Source organism: Monomorium pharaonis, chromosome 6, assembly GCF_013373865.1.
Source record: "Monomorium pharaonis isolate MP-MQ-018 chromosome 6, ASM1337386v2, whole genome shotgun sequence".
NCBI classification, from domain to species: domain Eukaryota; kingdom Metazoa; phylum Arthropoda; class Insecta; order Hymenoptera; family Formicidae; genus Monomorium; species Monomorium pharaonis.
In genome coordinates this window covers 26,303,518-26,323,846 of record NC_050472.1, presented here as the reverse complement: position 1 = coordinate 26,323,846, position 20,329 = coordinate 26,303,518, and the positions used below count along the sequence as shown (strand labels likewise).

General features: G+C 39.4%; 1 protein-coding gene across 10 annotated transcripts in view; it reads right to left on the bottom strand.

Moving 5' to 3' along the window:
- Positions 1-20,329, bottom strand: part of LOC105837269 (transcription factor 12) — a 128,332-nt gene that overhangs the window by 19,629 nt on the left and 88,374 nt on the right. The window lies entirely within an intron of this gene.

Here is a 20,329-nt window from a genome sequence, read left to right as displayed (position 1 = left end):
GACTACGAGAAGAAAACGAACGCGTTTCATTCGTGGCGCAGTCTGGCGATAGACTCTGCTCGAGGAAAACATGCTCCGTTATACATCCCGTCTTTATCTTCCCCTTCACGCCGATGTATAATACAAAACGAGACAGAGATAGATAGATAGATAGAGAAAGAGAGAGGAATAGACGTTATCGCTGACAGACGCGTGACAAATGAAATCGTTTTCGAGAGCGTACAATGTTGGCACCAGAGTATCTGGGAGAGATAGAGGAATAATCGCGGCCCGATAAAAGAGTATCGAGTTTTATCGGCCAAAGTGGTCGATAACGGCCTTACAAATAAGAACATTTCTTCAACCGGGAAAGGGAGGTTAAAACTGGTATTAATCGGTTGACAAGCTGCGTGGACCCTGGTTCTATTAATTTAAATGAATTGCTTTGACACCCACGGTCAAATGTGGATCTTTGACAAGAGCCAATCTCGCACATCACGTTTTTTTCACTCTTCATCTTCCCTCTTATTTATAGTAGTAACAAATAAAATCGCAATTGAAAATAAACGAATCCAATATTCGTAGATTGATCAATAAAAACTTGAACGAAGTACATACAGACAAGAGTAAAAAAATCTGTTTAAGAAAAAAATTGAAACAATCTAACTTTAGTAGGCGAAAAAGATTTCTCATCGTTCCATTTATAAATTAGCGATTTTAAAGAATTTACTCGAATTTTAGCCATGGATCAATGCGAAATTCGGCCGAGCGGGCAAAAATGTTTGCTAAGCGTATCGCGCGCGAGACGTCGTTCGATATTCACGAGCCGACATCACTAAACGGGCCATTAAATTATTCACCGAAAACCGTAACGGGCACTTTAACTTGGGGCCGCAGAGACCCGGGACTGGACCACGTGCGCGGACCACGGCGAGAGAGAGACACCGCGTGGACAATAATTCACGTTTTATTTCCTCCTCGCGACAGAACGTATAGGAAAGGAAAGGACACGCAATGATAAAAATGTCGCCGCGGTCGACGCGGCGGATCAGAAATCTTAATATGTCCTGGTCGGATGTCCACGGTGGTCCATGGAGAGTCAGCGATTTCCAGCCAATATAAATGTCCTACATTGATTTAGTTCACTCTTCCTACCACCTTTCCCCGGCGGTGGGTCTTACGATCTATCGCGAGGGCAAGACGAAAAGGACGATCGGGGATGCGAGAGAAACCCCGGACCGGACAGACCGAACGAAAATGTCTCTGTCAGGGAAATTAGCTTTCGAGGATCTGAAATAGGACAGAAGGGTGCGGCGGCACCGCACACCCTCCTTGAGAGACGGATGTTATGAAACTTTTGGAAAATTGAGCACGTTATGGCCACCTCACGTTCTTGATCAACCGCGTCGTCGTAGTCGTCGTTCATCCCTCGCATATTATACTTTAGATATTTTACATTGATGGTCGTGATTCACAGCTTGCCTCGCATGACTTACTTAACCTTACACTAGATTTGAGAATAGATCTGCCACTTATTTCATAATTATGAAGAAAGAAGAGCTTACACGTCGCAAAACAAAAACTAGAAAGATTACAAGAAGATAATTAATAATAAGATAAAATAAGAGTTAAGAAAAATTACATTAATCAAAATAAATAAATCAAACAAATGTGTTAAAAATGTAGCTGAAGCTAGCAACCAAAGGCAGCAGCCAAACGTCGAGCGGTCAGGGCCGAATATCATATAGGCGTTTTCAGGGGAATCCAGATATTACCATTCGATCAAACGTTAAAAAATTCTCTGGTTATGAAATATTTAACAAACATTGAAAAATTTGCATAGGGTTTAGTCATTATAAATCATAATCGATCATATGCGACAGAACTTGTAATTCACCAAATATTATAAATTTTTTCAACTAATTTTTATCGTTTTCTGCGCCTCACGCCTAAACGCAAAGTACGATTTTCTTCAAATTTGGCTGGAAATATCTTTCCGTAAAGCACAATCGACTGATCCATCATTCGCGAAAAGAAAGGCATTTTCCTAATTGTTATAAATATGTTTTTAATTAATTTCTATCGTTTGGAACTGTGAAACCCCTACGACCTCGTCGTCGGCTCTGGAAGCGGCAAAAAGCGGTAATGTACTTTACAAAAAAAAATCGCTGCATTATTCTGGTAATCAACCACGTTCTGCAAAAGTGCATTTTTATAAAAATTTCTCATATACGGTTAATTAAGTCGTTCTAGACTTCAAAAAATATTTTCGTAAAAATTTGAAGACAGCCTTCCTTGTGTTCATCTGACAAACGTAATTAACAATTTAAAAAACCACTAAATAATTAATAACGAACGCGAATGACTGATCAGTCTATTGTTGGGGTTAGGTATTTCCAGCTAAATTTGGTGGAAATCGTATTCTGCGTTTAGGCGTGAGGCGCACAAAACGATAAAAATTAATTTTTTAAATGTTTATAACAATTAGAAAAATGCACGACCTCTCGCGAATGATCGATCATTCGATTGTACGTTACTACAAGATATTTCCAGCCAAATTTGGTGGAAATCGTATTCTGCGTTCAGGCGTGAGGCGCACGAAACGATAAAAATTAATTATTTAAATGTTCATAACAATTAGGAAAATGCACGTCCTCTCGTGAATGATCGATCATTCGATTGTACGTTACGACAAGATATTTCCAGCCAAATTTGGTGGAAATCGTATTCTGCGTTTAGGCGTGAGGCGCACGAAACGATAAAAATTAATTTTTTAAATGTTTATAACAATTAGGAAAATGCACGTCCTCTCGCGAATGATCAATCATTCGATTGTACGTTACGACAAGATATTTCCAGCCAAATTTGGTGGAAATCGTATTCTGCGTTTAAGCGTGAGACGCACGAAACGATAAAAATTAATTTTTTAAATGTTTATAACAATTAGAAAAATGCACGTCCTCTCACGAATGATCGATCATTCGATTGTACGTTACGACAAGATATTTCCAGCCAAATTTGATGGCAATCGTATTCTGCGTTTAGGCGTGAGGCGCACGAAACGATAAAAATTAATTTTTTAAATGTTTATAACAATTAGGAAAATGCACGTCCTCTCGTGAATGATCGATCATTCGATTGTACGTTACGACAAGATATTTCTAGCCAAATTTAGTGGAAATCGTATTCTGCGTTTAGGCGTGAGGAGCACGAAACAATAAAATTAATTTTTTAAATGTTTATAACAATTAGAAAAATGCACGTCCTCTCGCGAATGATCGATCATTCGATTGTACGTTACGACAAGATATTTCCAGCCAAATTTGGTGGAAATCGTATTCTGCGTTCAGGCGTGAGGCGCACGAAACGATAAAGATTAATTTTTTAAATGTTTATAACAATTAGAAAAATGCACGTCCTCTCGCGAATGATCGATCATTCGATTGTACGTTACGACAAGATATTTCCAGCCAAATTTGGTGGAAATCGTATTCTGCGTTCAGGCGTGAGGCGCACGAAACGATAAAGATTAATTATTTAAATGTTTATAACAATTAGGAAAATGCACGTCCTCTCGCGAATGATCGATCATTCGATTGTACGTTACGACAAGATATTTCCAGCCAAATTTGGTGGAAATCGTATTCTGCGTTCAGGCGTGAGGCGCACGAAACGATAAAGATTAATTTTTTAAATGTTTATAACAATTAGAAAAATGCACGTCCTCTCGCGAATGATCGATCATTCGATTGTACGTTACGACAAGATATTTCCAGCCAAATTTGATGGAAATCGTATTCTGCGTTCAGGCGTGAGGCGCACGAAACGATAAAAATTAATTATTTAAATGTTTATAACAATTAGGAAAATGCACGTCCTCTCGCGAATGATCGATCATTCGATTGTACGTTACGACAAGATATTTCCAGCCAAATTTGGTGGAAAATCGTATTCTGCGTTCAGGCGTGAGGCGCACGAAACGATAAAGATTAATTTTTTAAATGTTTATAACAATTAGAAAAATGCACGTCCTCTCGCGAATGATCGATCATTCGATTGTACGTTACGACAAGATATTTCCAGCCAAATTTGGTGGAAATCGTATTCTGCGTTCAGGCGTGAGGCGCACGAAACGATAAAGATTAATTATTTAAATGTTTATAACAATTAGGAAAATGCACGTCCTCTCGCGAATGATCGATCATTCGATTGTACGTTACGACAAGATATTTCCAGCCAAATTGGTGGAAATCGTATTCTGCGTTCAGGCGTGAGGCGCACGAAACGATAAAGATTAATTTTTTAAATGTTTATAACAATTAGAAAAATGCACGTCCTCTCGCGAATGATCGATCATTCGATTGTACGTTACGACAAGATATTTCCAGCCAAATTTGGTGGAAATTGTATTCTGCGTTTCAGGCGTGAGGCGCACGAAACAATACAAATTAATTATTTAAATGTTTATAACAATTAGGAAAATGCACGTCCTCTCGTGAATGATCGATCATTCGATTGTACGTTACGACAAGATATTTCTAGCCAAATTTAGTGGAAATCGTATTCTGCGTTTAGGCGTGAGGAGCACGAAACAATAAAAATTAATTTTTTAATGTTTATAACAATTAGAAAAATGCACGTCCTCTCGCGAATGATCGATCATTCGATTGTACGTTACTACAAGATATTTCCAGCCAAATTTGGTGGAAATCGTATTCTGCGTTCAGGCGTGAGGCGCACGAAACGATAAAGATTAATTTTTTAAATGTTTATAACAATTAGAAAAATGCACGTCCTCTCGCGAATGATCGATCATTCGATTGTACGTTACGACAAGATATTTCCAGCCAAATTTTGGTGGAATTGTATTCTGCGTTCAGGCGTGAGGCGCACGAAACGATACAAATTAATTATTTAAATGTTTATAACAATTAGGAAAATGCACGTCCTCTCGTGAATGATCGATCATTCGATTGTACGTTACGACAAGATATTTCTAGCCAAATTTAGTGGAAATCGTATTCTGCGTTTAGGCGTGAGGAGCACGAAACGATAAAAATTAATTATTTAAATGTTTATAACAATTAGGAAAATGCACGTCCTCTCGCGAATGATCGATCATTCGATTGTACGTTACGACAGATATTTCCAGCCAAATTTGGTGGAAATCGTATTCTGCGTTCAGGCGTGAGGCGCACGAAACGATAAAGATTAATTTTTTAAATGTTTATAACAATTAGAAAAATGCACGTCCTCTCGCGAATGATCGATCATTCGATTGTACGTTACGACAAGATATTTCCAGCCAAATTTGGTGGAAATCGTATTCTGCGTTCAGGCGTGAGGCGCACGAAACGATAAAGATTAATTTTTTAAATGTTTATAAACAATTAGAAAAATGCACGTCCTCTCGCGAATGATCGATCATTCGATGTACGTTACGACAAGATATTTCCAGCCCAAATTTGGTGGAAATCGTATTCTGCGTTCAGGCGTGAGGCGCACGAAACGATAAAGATTAATTATTTAAATGTTTATAACAATTAGGAAAATGCACGTCCTCTCGCGAATGATCGATCATTCGATTGTACGTTACGACAAGATATTTCCAGCCAAATTTGGTGGAAATCGTATTCTGCGTTCAGGCGTGAGGCGCACGAAACGATAAAGATTAATTTTTTAAATGTTTATAACAATTAGAAAAATGCACGTCCTCTCGCGAATGATCGATCATTCGATTGTACGTTACGACAAGATATTTCCAGCCAAATTTGGTGGAAATCGTATTCTGCGTTCAGGCGTGAGGCGCACGAAACGATAAAGATTAATTATTTAAATGTTTATAACAATTAGGAAAATGCACGTCCTCTCGCGAATGATCGATCATTCGATTGTACGTTACGACAAGATATTTCCAGCCAAATTTGGTGGAAAATCGTATTCTGCGTTCAGGCGTGAGGCGCACGAAACGATAAAGATTAATTTTTTAAATGTTTATAACAATTAGAAAAATGCACGTCCTCTCGCGAATGATCGATCATTCGATTGTACGTTACGACAAGATATTTCCAGCCAAATTTGATGGAAATCGTATTCTGCGTTCAGGCGTGAGGCGCACGAAACGATAAAAATTAATTATTTAAATGTTTATAACAATTAGGAAAATGCACGTCCTCTCGCGAATGATCGATCATTCGATTGTACGTTACGACAAGATATTTCCAGCCAAATTTGATGGAAATCGTATTCTGCGTTCAGGCGTGAGGCGCACGAAACGATAAAAATTAATTATTTAAATGTTTATAACAATTAGGAAAATGCACGTCCTCTCGCGAATGATCGATCATTCGATTGTACGTTACGACAAGATATTTCCAGCCAAATTTGGTGGAAATCGTATTCTGCGTTCAGGCGTGAGGCGCACGAAACGATAAAGATTAATTTTTTAAATGTTTATAACAATTAGAAAAATGCACGTCCTCTCGCGAATGATCGATCATTCGATTGTACGTTACGACAAGATATTTCCAGCCAAATTTGGTGGAAATCGTATTCTGCGTTCAGGCGTGAGGCGCACGAAACGATAAAGATTAATTTTTAAATGTTTATAACAATTAGAAAAATGCACGTCCTCTCGCGAATGATCGATCATTCGATTGTACGTTACGACAAGATATTTCCAGCCAAATTTGGTGGAAATCGTATTCTGCGTTCAGGCGTGAGGCGCACGAAACGATAAAGATTAATTATTTAAATGTTTATAACAATTAGGAAAATGCACGTCCTCTCGCGAATGATCGATCATTCGATTGTACGTTACGACAAGATATTTCCAGCCAAATTTGGTGGAAATCGTATTCTGCGTTCAGGCGTGAGGCGCACGAAACGATAAAGATTAATTTTTAAATGTTTATAACAATTAGAAAAATGCACGTCCTCTCGCGAATGATCGATCATTCGATTGTACGTTACGACAAGTATTTCCAGCCAAATTTGGTGGAAATCGTATTCTGCGTTCAGGCGTGAGGCGCACGAAACGATAAAGATTAATTATTTAAATGTTTATAACAATTAGGAAAATGCACGTCCTCTCGCGAATGATCGATCATTCGATTGTACGTTACGACAAGATATTTCCAGCCAAATTTGGTGGAAATCGTATTCTGCGTTCAGGCGTGAGGCGCACGAAACGATAAAGATTAATTTTTTAAATGTTTATAACAATTAGAAAAATGCACGTCCTCTCGCGAATGATCGATCATTCGATTGTACGTTACGACAAGATATTTCCAGCCAAATTTGGTGGAAATTGTATTCTGCGTTCAGGCGTGAGGCGCACGAAACGATACAAATTAATTATTTAAATGTTTATAACAATTAGGAAAATGCACGTCCTCTCGTGAATGATCGATCATTCGATTGTACGTTACGACAAGATATTCTAGCCAAATTTAGTGGAAATCGTATTCTGCGTTTAGGCGTGAGGAGCACGAAACAATAAAAATTAATTTTTTTAATGTTTATAACAATTAGAAAAATGCACGTCCTCTCGCGAATGATCGATCATTCGATTGTACGTTACTACAAGATATTTCCAGCCAAATTTGGTGGAAATCGTATTCTGCGTTCAGGCGTGAGGCGCACGAAACGATAAAGATTAATTTTTTAAATGTTTATAACAATTAGAAAAATGCACGTCCTCTCGCGAATGATCGATCATTCGATTGTACGTTACGACAAGATATTTCCAGCCAAATTTGGTGGAAATCGTATTCTGCGTTCAGGCGTGAGGCGCACGAAACGATAAAGATTAATTATTTAAATGTTTATAACAATTAGGAAAATGCACGTCCTCTCGCGAATGATCGATCATTCGATTGTACGTTACGACAAGATATTTCCAGCCAAATTTGGTGGAAATCGTATTCTGCGTTCAGGCGTGAGGCGCACGAAACGATAAAGATTAATTTTTTAAATGTTTATAACAATTAGAAAAATGCACGTCCTCTCGCGAATGATCGATCATTCGATTGTACGTTACGACAAGATATTTCCAGCCAAATTTGATGGAAATCGTATTCTGCGTTCAGGCGTGAGGCGCACGAAACGATAAAAATTAATTATTTAAATGTTTATAACAATTAGGAAAATGCACGTCCTCTCGCGAATGATCGATCATTCGATTGTACGTTACGACAAGATATTTCCAGCCAAATTTGATGGAAATCGTATTCTGCGTTCAGGGCGTGAGGCGCACGAAACGATAAAAATTAATTATTTAAATGTTTATAACAATTAGGAAAATGCACGTCCTCTCGCGAATGATCGATCATTCGATTGTACGTTACGACAAGATATTTCCAGCCAAATTTGGTGGAAATCGTATTCTGCGTTCAGGCGTGAGGCGCACGAAACGATAAAGATTAATTTTTTAAATGTTTATAACAATTAGAAAAATGCACGTCCTCTCGCGAATGATCGATCATTCGATTGTACGTTACGACAAGATATTTCCAGCCAAATTTGGTGGAAATTGTATTCTGCGTTCAGGCGTGAGGCGCAACGAAACGATACAAATTAATTATTTAAATGTTTATAACAATTAGGAAAATGCACGTCCTCTCGTGAATGATCGATCATTCGATTGTACGTTACGACAAGATATTTCTAGCCAAATTTAGTGGAAATCGTATTCTGCGTTTAGGCGTGAGGAGCACGAAACAATAAAAATTAATTTTTTAAATGTTTATAACAATTAGAAAAATGCACGTCCTCTCGCGAATGATCGATCATTCGATTGTACGTTACTACAAGATATTTCCAGCCAAATTTGGTGGAAATCGTATTCTGCGTTCAGGCGTGAGGCGCACGAAACGATAAAGATTAATTTTTTAAATGTTTATAACAATTAGAAAAATGCACGTCCTCTCGCGAATGATCGATCATTCGATTGTACGTTACGACAAGATATTTCCAGCCAAATTTGGTGGAAATCGTATTCTGCGTTCAGGCGTGAGGCGCACGAAACGATAAAGATTAATTATTTAAATGTTTATAACAATTAGGAAAATGCACGTCCTCTCGCGAATGATCGATCATTCGATTGTACGTTACGACAAGATATTTCCAGCCAAATTTGGTGGAAATCGTATTCTGCGTTCAGGCGTGAGGCGCACGAAACGATAAAGATTAATTTTTTAAATGTTTATAACAATTAGAAAAATGCACGTCCTCTCGCGAATGATCGATCATTCGATTGTACGTTACGACAAGATATTTCCAGCCAAATTTGATGGAAATCGTATTCTGCGTTCAGGCGTGAGGCGCACGAAACGATAAAAATTAATTATTTAAATGTTTATAACAATTAGGAAAATGCACGTCCTCTCGCGAATGATCGATCATTCGATTGTACGTTACGACAAGATATTTCCAGCCAAATTTGATGGAAATCGTATTCTGCGTTCAGGCGTGAGGCGCACGAAACGATAAAAATTAATTATTTAAATGTTTATAACAATTAGGAAAATGCACGTCCTCTCGCGAATGATCGATCATTCGATTGTACGTTACGACAAGATATTTCCAGCCAAATTTGGTGGAAATCGTATTCTGCGTTCAGGCGTGAGGCGCACGAAACGATAAAGATTAATTTTTTAAATGTTTATAACAATTAGAAAAATGCACGTCCTCTCGCGAATGATCGATCATTCGATTGTACGTTACGACAAGATATTTCCAGCCAAATTTGGTGGAAATCGTATTCTGCGTTCAGGCGTGAGGCGCACGAAACGATAAAGATTAATTTTTTAAATGTTTATAACAATTAGAAAAATGCACGTCCTCTCGCGAATGATCGATCATTCGATTGTACGTTACGACAAGATATTTCCAGCCAAATTTGGTGGAAATCGTATTCTGCGTTCAGGCGTGAGGCGCACGAAACGATAAAGATTAATTATTTAAATGTTTATAACAATTAGGAAAATGCACGTCCTCTCGCGAATGATCGATCATTCGATTGTACGTTACGACAAGATATTTCCAGCCAAATTTGGTGGAAATCGTATTCTGCGTTCAGGCGTGAGGCGCACGAAACGATAAAGATTAATTTTTTAAATGTTTATAACAATTAGAAAAATGCACGTCCTCTCGCGAATGATCGATCATTCGATTGTACGTTACGACAAGATATTTCCAGCCAAATTTGGTGGAAATCGTATTCTGCGTTCAGGCGTGAGGCGCACGAAACGATAAAGATTAATTATTTAAATGTTTATAACAATTAGGAAAATGCACGTCCTCTCGTGAATGATCGATCATTCGATTGTACGTTACGACAAGATATTTCCAGCCAAATTTGGTGGAAATCGTATTCTGCGTTTAGGCGTGAGGAGCACGAAACAATAAAAATTAATTTTTTAAATGTTTATAACAATTAGAAAAATGCACGTCCTCTCGCGAATGATCGATCATTCGATTGTACGTTACTACAAGATATTTCCAGCCAAATTTGGTGGAAATCGTATTCTGCGTTCAGGCGTGAGGCGCACGAAACGATAAAGATTAATTTTTTAAATGTTTATAACAATTAGAAAAATGCACGTCCTCTCGCGAATGATCGATCATTCGATTGTACGTTACGACAAGATATTTCCAGCCAAATTTGGTGGAAATCGTATTCTGCGTTCAGGCGTGAGGCGCACGAAACGATAAAGATTAATTATTTAAATGTTTATAACAATTAGGAAAATGCACGTCCTCTCGCGAATGATCGATCATTCGATTGTACGTTACGACAAGATATTTCCAGCCAAATTTGGTGGAAATCGTATTCTGCGTTCAGGCGTGAGGCGCACGAAACGATAAAGATTAATTTTTTAAATGTTTATAACAATTAGAAAAATGCACGTCCTCTCGCGAATGATCGATCATTCGATTGTACGTTACGACAAGATATTTCCAGCCAAATTTGATGGAAATCGTATTCTGCGTTCAGGCGTGAGGCGCACGAAACGATAAAAATTAATTATTTAAATGTTTATAACAATTAGGAAAATGCACGTCCTCTCGCGAATGATCGATCATTCGATTGTACGTTACGACAAGATATTTCCAGCCAAATTTGGTGGAAATCGTATTCTGCGTTCAGGCGTGAGGCGCACGAAACGATAAAGATTAATTTTTTAAATGTTTATAACAATTAGAAAAATGCACGTCCTCTCGCGAATGATCGATCATTCGATTGTACGTTACGACAAGATATTTCCAGCCAAATTTGGTGGAAATCGTATTCTGCGTTCAGGCGTGAGGCGCACGAAACGATAAAGATTAATTATTTAAATGTTTATAACAATTAGGAAAATGCACGTCCTCTCGCGAATGATCGATCATTCGATTGTACGTTACGACAAGATATTTCCAGCCAAATTTGGTGGAAATCGTATTCTGCGTTCAGGCGTGAGGCGCACGAAACGATAAAGATTAATTTTTTAAATGTTTATAACAATTAGAAAAATGCACGTCCTCTCGCGAATGATCGATCATTCGATTGTACGTTACGACAAGATATTTCCAGCCAAATTTGGTGGAAATTGTATTCTGCGTTCAGGCGTGAGGCGCACGAAACGATACAAATTAATTATTTAAATGTTTATAACAATTAGGAAAATGCACGTCCTCTCGCGAATGATCGATCATTCGATTGTACGTTACGACAAGATATTTCCAGCCAAATTTGATGGAAATCGTATTCTGCGTTCAGGCGTGAGGCGCACGAAACGATAAAAATTAATTATTTAAATGTTTATAACAATTAGGAAAATGCACGTCCTCTCGCGAATGATCGATCATTCGATTGTACGTTACGACAAGATATTTCCAGCCAAATTTGGTGGAAATCGTATTCTGCGTTCAGGCGTGAGGCGCACGAAACGATAAAGATTAATTTTTTAAATGTTTATAACAATTAGAAAAATGCACGTCCTCTCGCGAATGATCGATCATTCGATTGTACGTTACGACAAGATATTTCCAGCCAAATTTGGTGGAAATCGTATTCTGCGTTCAGGCGTGAGGCGCACGAAACGATAAAGATTAATTTTTTAAATGTTTATAACAATTAGGAAAATGCACGTCCTCTCGCGAATGATCGATCATTCGATTGTACGTTACGACAAGATATTTCCAGCCAAATTTGGTGGAAATCGTATTCTGCGTTCAGGCGTGAGGCGCACGAAACGATAAAGATTAATTTTTTAAATGTTTATAACAATTAGAAAAATGCACGTCCTCTCGCGAATGATCGATCATTCGATTGTACGTTACGACAAGATATTTCCAGCCAAATTTGGTGGAAATTGTATTCTGCGTTCAGGCGTGAGGCGCACGAAACGATACAAATTAATTATTTAAATGTTTATAACAATTAGGAAAATGCACGTCCTCTCGTGAATGATCGATCATTCGATTGTACGTTACGACAAGATATTTCTAGCCAAATTTAGTGGAAATCGTATTCTGCGTTTAGGCGTGAGGAGCACGAAACAATAAAAATTAATTTTTTAAATGTTTATAACAATTAGAAAAATGCACGTCCTCTCGCGAATGATCGATCATTCGATTGTACGTTACTACAAGATATTTCCAGCCAAATTTGGTGGAAATCGTATTCTGCGTTCAGGCGTGAGGCGCACGAAACGATAAAGATTAATTTTTTAAATGTTTATAACAATTAGAAAAATGCACGTCCTCTCGCGAATGATCGATCATTCGATTGTACGTTACGACAAGATATTTCCAGCCAAATTTGGTGGAAATTGTATTCTGCGTTCAGGCGTGAGGCGCACGAAACGATACAAATTAATTATTTAAATGTTTATAACAATTAGGAAAATGCACGTCCTCTCGTGAATGATCGATCATTCGATTGTACGTTACGACAAGATATTTCTAGCCAAATTTAGTGGAAATCGTATTCTGCGTTTAGGCGTGAGGAGCACGAAACGATAAAAATTAATTTTTTAAATGTTTATAACAATTAGAAAAATGCACGTCCTCTCGCGAATGATCGATCATTCGATTGTACGTTACTACAAGATATTTCCAGCCAAATTTGGTGGAAATCGTATTCTGCGTTTAGGCGTGAGGCGCACGAAACGATAAAAATTAATTTTTTAAATGTTTATAACAATTAGGAAAATGCACGTCCTCTCGTGAATGATCGATCATTCGATTGTACGTTACGACAAGATATTTCTAGCCAAATTTAGTGGAAATCGTATTCTGCGTTTAGACGTGAGACGCACGAAACGATAAAAATTAATTTTTTACATGTTTATAACAATTAGAAAAATGCACGTCCTCTCGCGAATAATCGATCATTCGATTGTACGTTACTACAAGATATTTCCAGCCAATCTGGTGGAAATCGTATTCTGCGTTTAGGCGTGAGGCGCACGAAACAATAAAAATTAATTTTTTAAATATTTATAACAATTGGTAAACTAAAGTCCTGTCGCAAATGATCGATTATGTATTATAATGAGTAAACCCTATGCAAATTTTTCAAAGTTCGTTAAAAATCTCATAACCAGAGAATTTTTAACGTTTGATTAAATGGTGTCCCCTGAAAACGCTTATACGACGTTCGGCCTTGGCCGCTCGGCGTTTGGCTGCTGCCTTTGGCTGCTAGCTTCAGCTAAATGCGTTAAAAATTCTGAAATTGAAAATCGCGATTACTCTCTCTCTCTCTCTCTTTCTCTCTCTCTCTCTCTCTCTCTCTCTCTCTCTCTCTCTCTCTCTCTCTCTCTCTCTCTCTCTCTCTCTCTCTCGCTCACTCTTTCCTATGACCGTTACTCAGTACATATGGGCGGAAATGAGCTGAAGGGTAGTCAAGACAGAGAGAAAGAAAGGGAGAAGAAGGGAAGGGAAAGACAGGGAGGAAGATGTAAAAGGAGGATCACTATTAACGAGATAATGGATCGCCGATTATTAATTACTACGGCGAGACGTTTGCCTGTCGACGAGCGAGACGATCCAGGTGTCTATCCGCCTAACGAAGTAATGAATTTTTTTTCTCATCGAGCCGCTGTACCCTGAGAATTTCTATGAAGATGTCTCCTCTCGTCGGACGATCTCTCGTCTCGCGGAGGATGTCACGAGAACATCGTGGAAATCGATTCGACTCGACGTCGCTACTAATTTTCGGTGAACAGAAACCTGATTTATTATTTTACGCTCGGACAGGCGCCTCGATAATAAATCCACGTGTAATTGGCGGATCGATAAGGTCTTATCGGCCGCAGAGTCGCTTATTCGCCACGCTACAACGCCACTTTTTTCCCCTTTGTCGGCATAATGGGTTAATGGAGGAGTGTTTGTAAAAAAAAAAAGAAGGAATAAATGCAACGGTCTTCGCAGTTAATGGGCCCCGTGTGTCGTAGATGACGGCAAGATAATTTCAGTCAACAGCCTCACGCCCGCCGGCTTCCATACACGCGTGTACGCACGCGAACGGAGAGTATACGAAGACCGGGGCTCGTCACGCGTGTTGATAATCCCCCTACACACAAATTACCGGCGTCACGCAGAAGTACAGTCGACGCGATATCAGCAATAAAGAATAATTTAGACAACTCGAGGCAAAATGTGTCCAGCCGCGCGATAAGAGCTCCGAGCGAACGAATCGATACACCGAGCATGCCGCCAGCTGAAAAGATTTACTCATTTTGAATATTATTCGCTCTTCCGTTTCTCGTATCGCTCAATTATCCGATATCACGATAGTTGCGAGGAAACGTTTTTACACACGGAATTTTACACACGTCAAAAGCGGAATCTTACGAGTTACTCGAGAGAAAACGAGACAGCAAAATGTTTATTTCTGCAACTACCTTTATGATTAATCGTCAAATTATCTTCGACATTTGCGACATTGTTCAATTTTATAATTTAAAAAATTATTCGCAAAAACTTTTTAAATCCATTTTGTTTGACATTTGCGCACGGTGCGTGGCGGTTAAGAACATTGCGTCGCCACCCTAACTTCTTGCGCTGTTGGCATGCTGGGTGTGCTCGTGCAAAATCTTAATTCGCGACGACCCATAGGGGCGCTCATAAGACGGCAGGGAGAAATGTGGGAACTTCGTGGCTCGATAAAAGCTGTTTAGCACGCTATGGTAATGACTGTCTCTTCTTTTCTTAAATTTATGCCTCATATAGTCTCCCCCGTGTACTACGGGATAGCGATGGGTTCCCATGGCGAAGAAGAAGCGGGCGGCCGTAAAGGAAATACCCGTAGATGGAATAGGCATGTACGCGACACAGAACAACTTCCGGTTGCGCCATTTCGAAGGCGGCTGCCAGGAATTGGAACGTCTTCTTTTTCCGAACGAACACTTGCACTTGTTACGAAGACGTCATGCCTTGAATAATCTCCGAAGGCAAAACTGAATTAAACACATGCTGAATTATGCAATAACGTCGACTACATCGAAAGCTAACAATAAAGAAACATTCATATTCACTTTCATGAAAACTTGTTTCACAAAAATTCGTAACATTCCTAAATTTTAATTTTGATTCCTAAATGAGAATACAAAGCTTTTCTATAATCTATTTGCTTTTGCTTAAATCTTTAAAGTTGATATTTTATCACAATTTTATTATTTATTTTAATCATAATTTCTATTAAGAAATTATATTAATTATAAAATTGGAAATTATATTAATGTATATGATAATTTTAAAGCACCAAGAAACGACATTAAATCATCTGATGCGAAAAGTTTAAGAGCTCCAATTTCACGGAATGGCATTTATCGTATCATTGCATCAAGATATTACAATCACGAGAGAACGATCTGTGAGAGACGAGAACTTGGGTGAGGCATGGTCACGGCAATATTTGAGATTTGTTTAGCAGACGTTATTTCATCCGTCACCCGATCGGATGTTGTGCTTACGTTGCGGCACGAAAGACTTCACATTTAACCGAAGAGAGAGAGAGGAGCGGGAAGAGAGAGAGAGAGAGAGAGAGATAATAATGATGATAATAAGAAGTCGATTTAGCAACAATCAAAATAAAATTCGTCTTATTAACTGTAATTTTGTTGCGTATCTCACGCATAAGAATATTCTTCTATTTTTTCACGGATTTCATGAATGCGCTATAATTCACGTTCCATAAATCGCTCTTGTTACTCTTGAAAATTTTTGCGACAATTTATTTCGCAGAGTACGTTAAAAATTCTTAGCGCCTTCTAGTCGCGCGGTTACATCGGAGGATCGCAGAGTCCATGGTTTTTGTTGGAGGATATTTTTATGCGCTACGCTCTTCGGCACGCCATAATCGTCGGATGACTAAACGCGCAGTCGCGTGTAATTTTCGCTGAGCTGTCCCGAATATCTCCGAGACAAAGCGGCTTCGTTTAGATACAACGTCGTTCCTTTCGGATTAATTGCAGCCGAGAGAAAATTATACGCGTTGTCATCGAGTCGGACCGGCCAGTTGTGCAAACAGTGTAAATGTGATCGAGATGTTTCGATCGGGGCGAGCAGCAATATACGAATTAAGAAGCGATTCCGTTGCTTTTGTCGCGTCATTTTTTTTTACGAAAGTCATAAACATCCTGAAAAATTAACAAAGCTAAAAGACAAGAGATCAAAATAACTTGAGGATAAAACAAGATGTATATATATATATATATATATCTTGTAAAATTTCGGTTAAGATTTTAAAATTAATGCTAAATGTAAAAAACAAAAATTATTAAAATTTAAAAATAAAATGTTTGAAATGTTTGAAAAATGAAGTCTTTTAGTCGAATTTTCCTTACTATGATTTCAAGTGAGGCAAGTGAGCTCCGGGCGAGGAAGATATAAATTACATGGCGACGAGAGAGATCATCGTTGCGGACGCGCAACCGGTCGGCCTCGTTTTAATTGGTGCCCACTAATTGTTAATTATCAGCGGTACCCACCCGCGGAAACTTGACGTAAGAGGCTTAAGGCCATTTACATGGGACGGTGCGATCCGCCCGCCTCCGCAAGCGCGTTACCAACGCCGCCGTCGTCGATCTCGCCCGCGTCGGGGCGTTTACAACGTTATAACACACAGGGCAGGTGTGCATATGTAATTCCGTATGGATGCCACCACCGCCATCCAGGTAGGCACCGCGTGAAAAGAGACCAGAGATCCACGGCGGTTTACATTATTTATTAGACGTATCGTCGACGCGCATACACATCGAGTGAGAGCCAAGACAAACGGCTGCATAATCAACAATTAGCCGGTTGATACGCGCTACGTGATAGTTTTTTAACGAGCGAACGCTATCTACACCGGCGAAACACGTTTTCTCGCTTCGCCTATCGTCGTCCCGATCACCGTGTAACTTGCGCGATTAATTTAATTTGCCTCACAAAACCTCGCCACTCCGAGGTCGATACACCGCTCGGATAGCGTCGAATTCCAGAAAGATTTAGTGCCTATTTTTCATAACGTTAATGTTTTTTATTCGTATTTTTATTAATCATTGAACATTTTTAGAGGCATTACATATAAAAATTTGTCGCGTCATTGTAAAAATTTGGAGCTTTACCATTCATTTATCTTCCCAGAACTCCATCAATTTGATCATTTAACGATAAAATACTATTGTGGGCAACTATTAATAATACCAGAGCTATCGATGGCAACAGACGACAAGTTCTGTTTACAAATTTAGGGAACAAAGAAGCGCGCTAGAAGAACTACTCGCCGACCATCGATGTAGTAGAAACAATAGTTCGCGAGGAACAATGAGAGCAGGCAAGCGAGGTGAGTTTTCTTTCTCGACTGCGCTATATCGCGTCACGACTCACTCGACGAGAATGCGACTTGAGGCCCATGTAAAGTCAAGCCGCCGCAAAAGGATCAAATCGCGGAATCGGCCTCCTCTCTCAACGCGCAACCACGAGCTCCGCTTGCTCGCCGCTTCTCTCGGATCACCCGCTAGAGACTACACATCGAACGCGTGCGTGTTGCCGCACCACCATCGGGCAACGGAGAGAAAGAAGGAGAGAGGACTCGAGTCACTTCTCGAGAATGTGATTTAAGTCCTCGCATAAAAGACGACGTTGCGCAGAATTACAAGCGGGCACGCAGTTCCGTCGGTCGATAGGATACGTCGACAGGAACGAAAAACCCTCCTCTCTCTCCTCCCTGCATTACCGCGTCGAGAATACCGAGTACGCGATCGCCTACATCCGCGCGACCGTTCAACAGAGACGTTGGCTCAGACACTACGAATCGCAACGAGATCAGCTCGCATTCCTCCGCGTGACCGCGAGTAACGCTAATAATGTCAAACTCGAAACAGAACGCGTACAACTATGCCATTATTACATATATTAAATACTCGGCGCGGAAACGCACAAACTTCATCAATACACGCCCAGAACTCATTCCAGATATGGCTTCGTGTTTTCAAGTAGAGTAGTCGGAAATTATAGCTGCAATAATTTAATTTTGTCCTGTATGCAAAGCCGCACAGAACGCGAACTAGCGGGATTGTTTCATGTCAGGTCTTAAGAGAAAGGAAAAGAGAGAAGGAGAGAAGGAGAAAAAGAAATGCATAGTATAGTCGAGCGATAATTAGTTAACGCTTTTCCGCGACCGACAATTCGCGACCAGAAGCGTTTCGTAATTACAGTAGCTCCTTCGACACGTTAACTAGGCGACAGAATGTCTTTCCATGTTCGGACATAGCGTGACGATGTCTTCAAGGTTGTCGAGTGACAACCGCATCTTTTCTTCGCGGTTTGCTTGTTAAATAATCGAAAAATCCGTAACGCTGTAAAAATTTAAGGTAAAAGGCACGCGACAGAAATTCGCGATCGTTCTTCGTCGTTAATTCTTGCACCGTAAAATCTGGGAAGCACGAACGAGAATTTAAGCTCATTGGAATGGCGCGGCGAGAAGCAAATCCGCATGAACGAGGCCAAGATTACCGTAATGGCTCGCTTTACGATTACAGTTATCGAGACGGAAATCTGCGAAAGCCCGACGTTAACTGCTGGAAACCAGTCTTGAGAGGCTGCAGCGTCGTCCTTCAAGCCGAATCCTTCGTACCTTCCTACAAACGCGTCGACATTCAGAATTAGCCGGTATTTAACTTCACGAACTTCACGCTTACGTTTGTCCTCTCATGCTTTACCCTCCCGAGTTTTATTTTCGTTCAACCGCTAATGGCTTCAATTAGTATTGCAAACAGGCTCTCTGTGTATGGGTCAAAGGACTTAAGATCCAAGTTATTGAAATGTTTGCTATCGTAAAAGGGATATGACTGAACCGGAAGAACTATTATCGTACCTTTTACAATTTCACAATTTTTATATCTTGTAATTACCAATGCCAATCAGAACAAATTGCAAGAAAAAGAAATAAGAAACTCTAGAAGAGTAATATATAGGTACCGTTTAAGAATACTTGATATATTCCTTTCAGATAATCTCTACGTGTTATGTATTTGACTCTCCTACAATTATAATTACTTTCTGCCTCGAGACTTGTAATTAGGCAATTTCTTTATACGTACAATATCAGGGAAATTTCCCTTTGAAAATATCTTGCAACTCTCATCTTGAAAACGCTTAGCTTCTTCTGATTTCCCAAGCCATAATTATTCAAACGCTGTACGCGCAGTTCGACGGCAGTCATAAATCTTAACGTCGACGTTAGATAAGGAGAACGTATCTACGATGCGCACAAAGGTATCGCAGGCACTTTAACGATCTCACGATCTAATTAATATAATTGTCCCGAGGACGACGTGTATTGGAGTGCTCCATCGATTAAATGAGAGAGAGAGAGAGAAAGAGAGAGAGAGAGAGAGCGCTGTTCCTATTTATTTGTAACTCTGGTAGTGGAATACACCTGCTAGCATTAACGACCGCAGTGATCAATTAATTCCCATTAATTGAGAGAGAGACAAGATACATACGCCGGATGAGTTATGATTGAATCGCGATAACGGGCTGTATCCGTTTACAGTAAATTAACCGGATGCTCAACCGCGATGATACGTCGCTTCTCCGCCATAAAAAGAATTTTCAATTACGCACCGACAACGGATATCGACGGCGCGACATAATCTGATTCGTCAACGGCAGCTGATTCCCCGATTTGTTCCGAGTTCTCTCCCCCTTCCCGCCCGTCTAACACAAAACTTTGCTAACTTGTTCGGCAAGAAGATTATTCCTGTCGAAGAGAATAAAGTCTAATATCCGTAGATAAAAAAAAAAGTTGTAAAAACGTAAGCGGAAATGTAAATAACAAACGGATATCGACGAGGGGTGAGGTACGGGA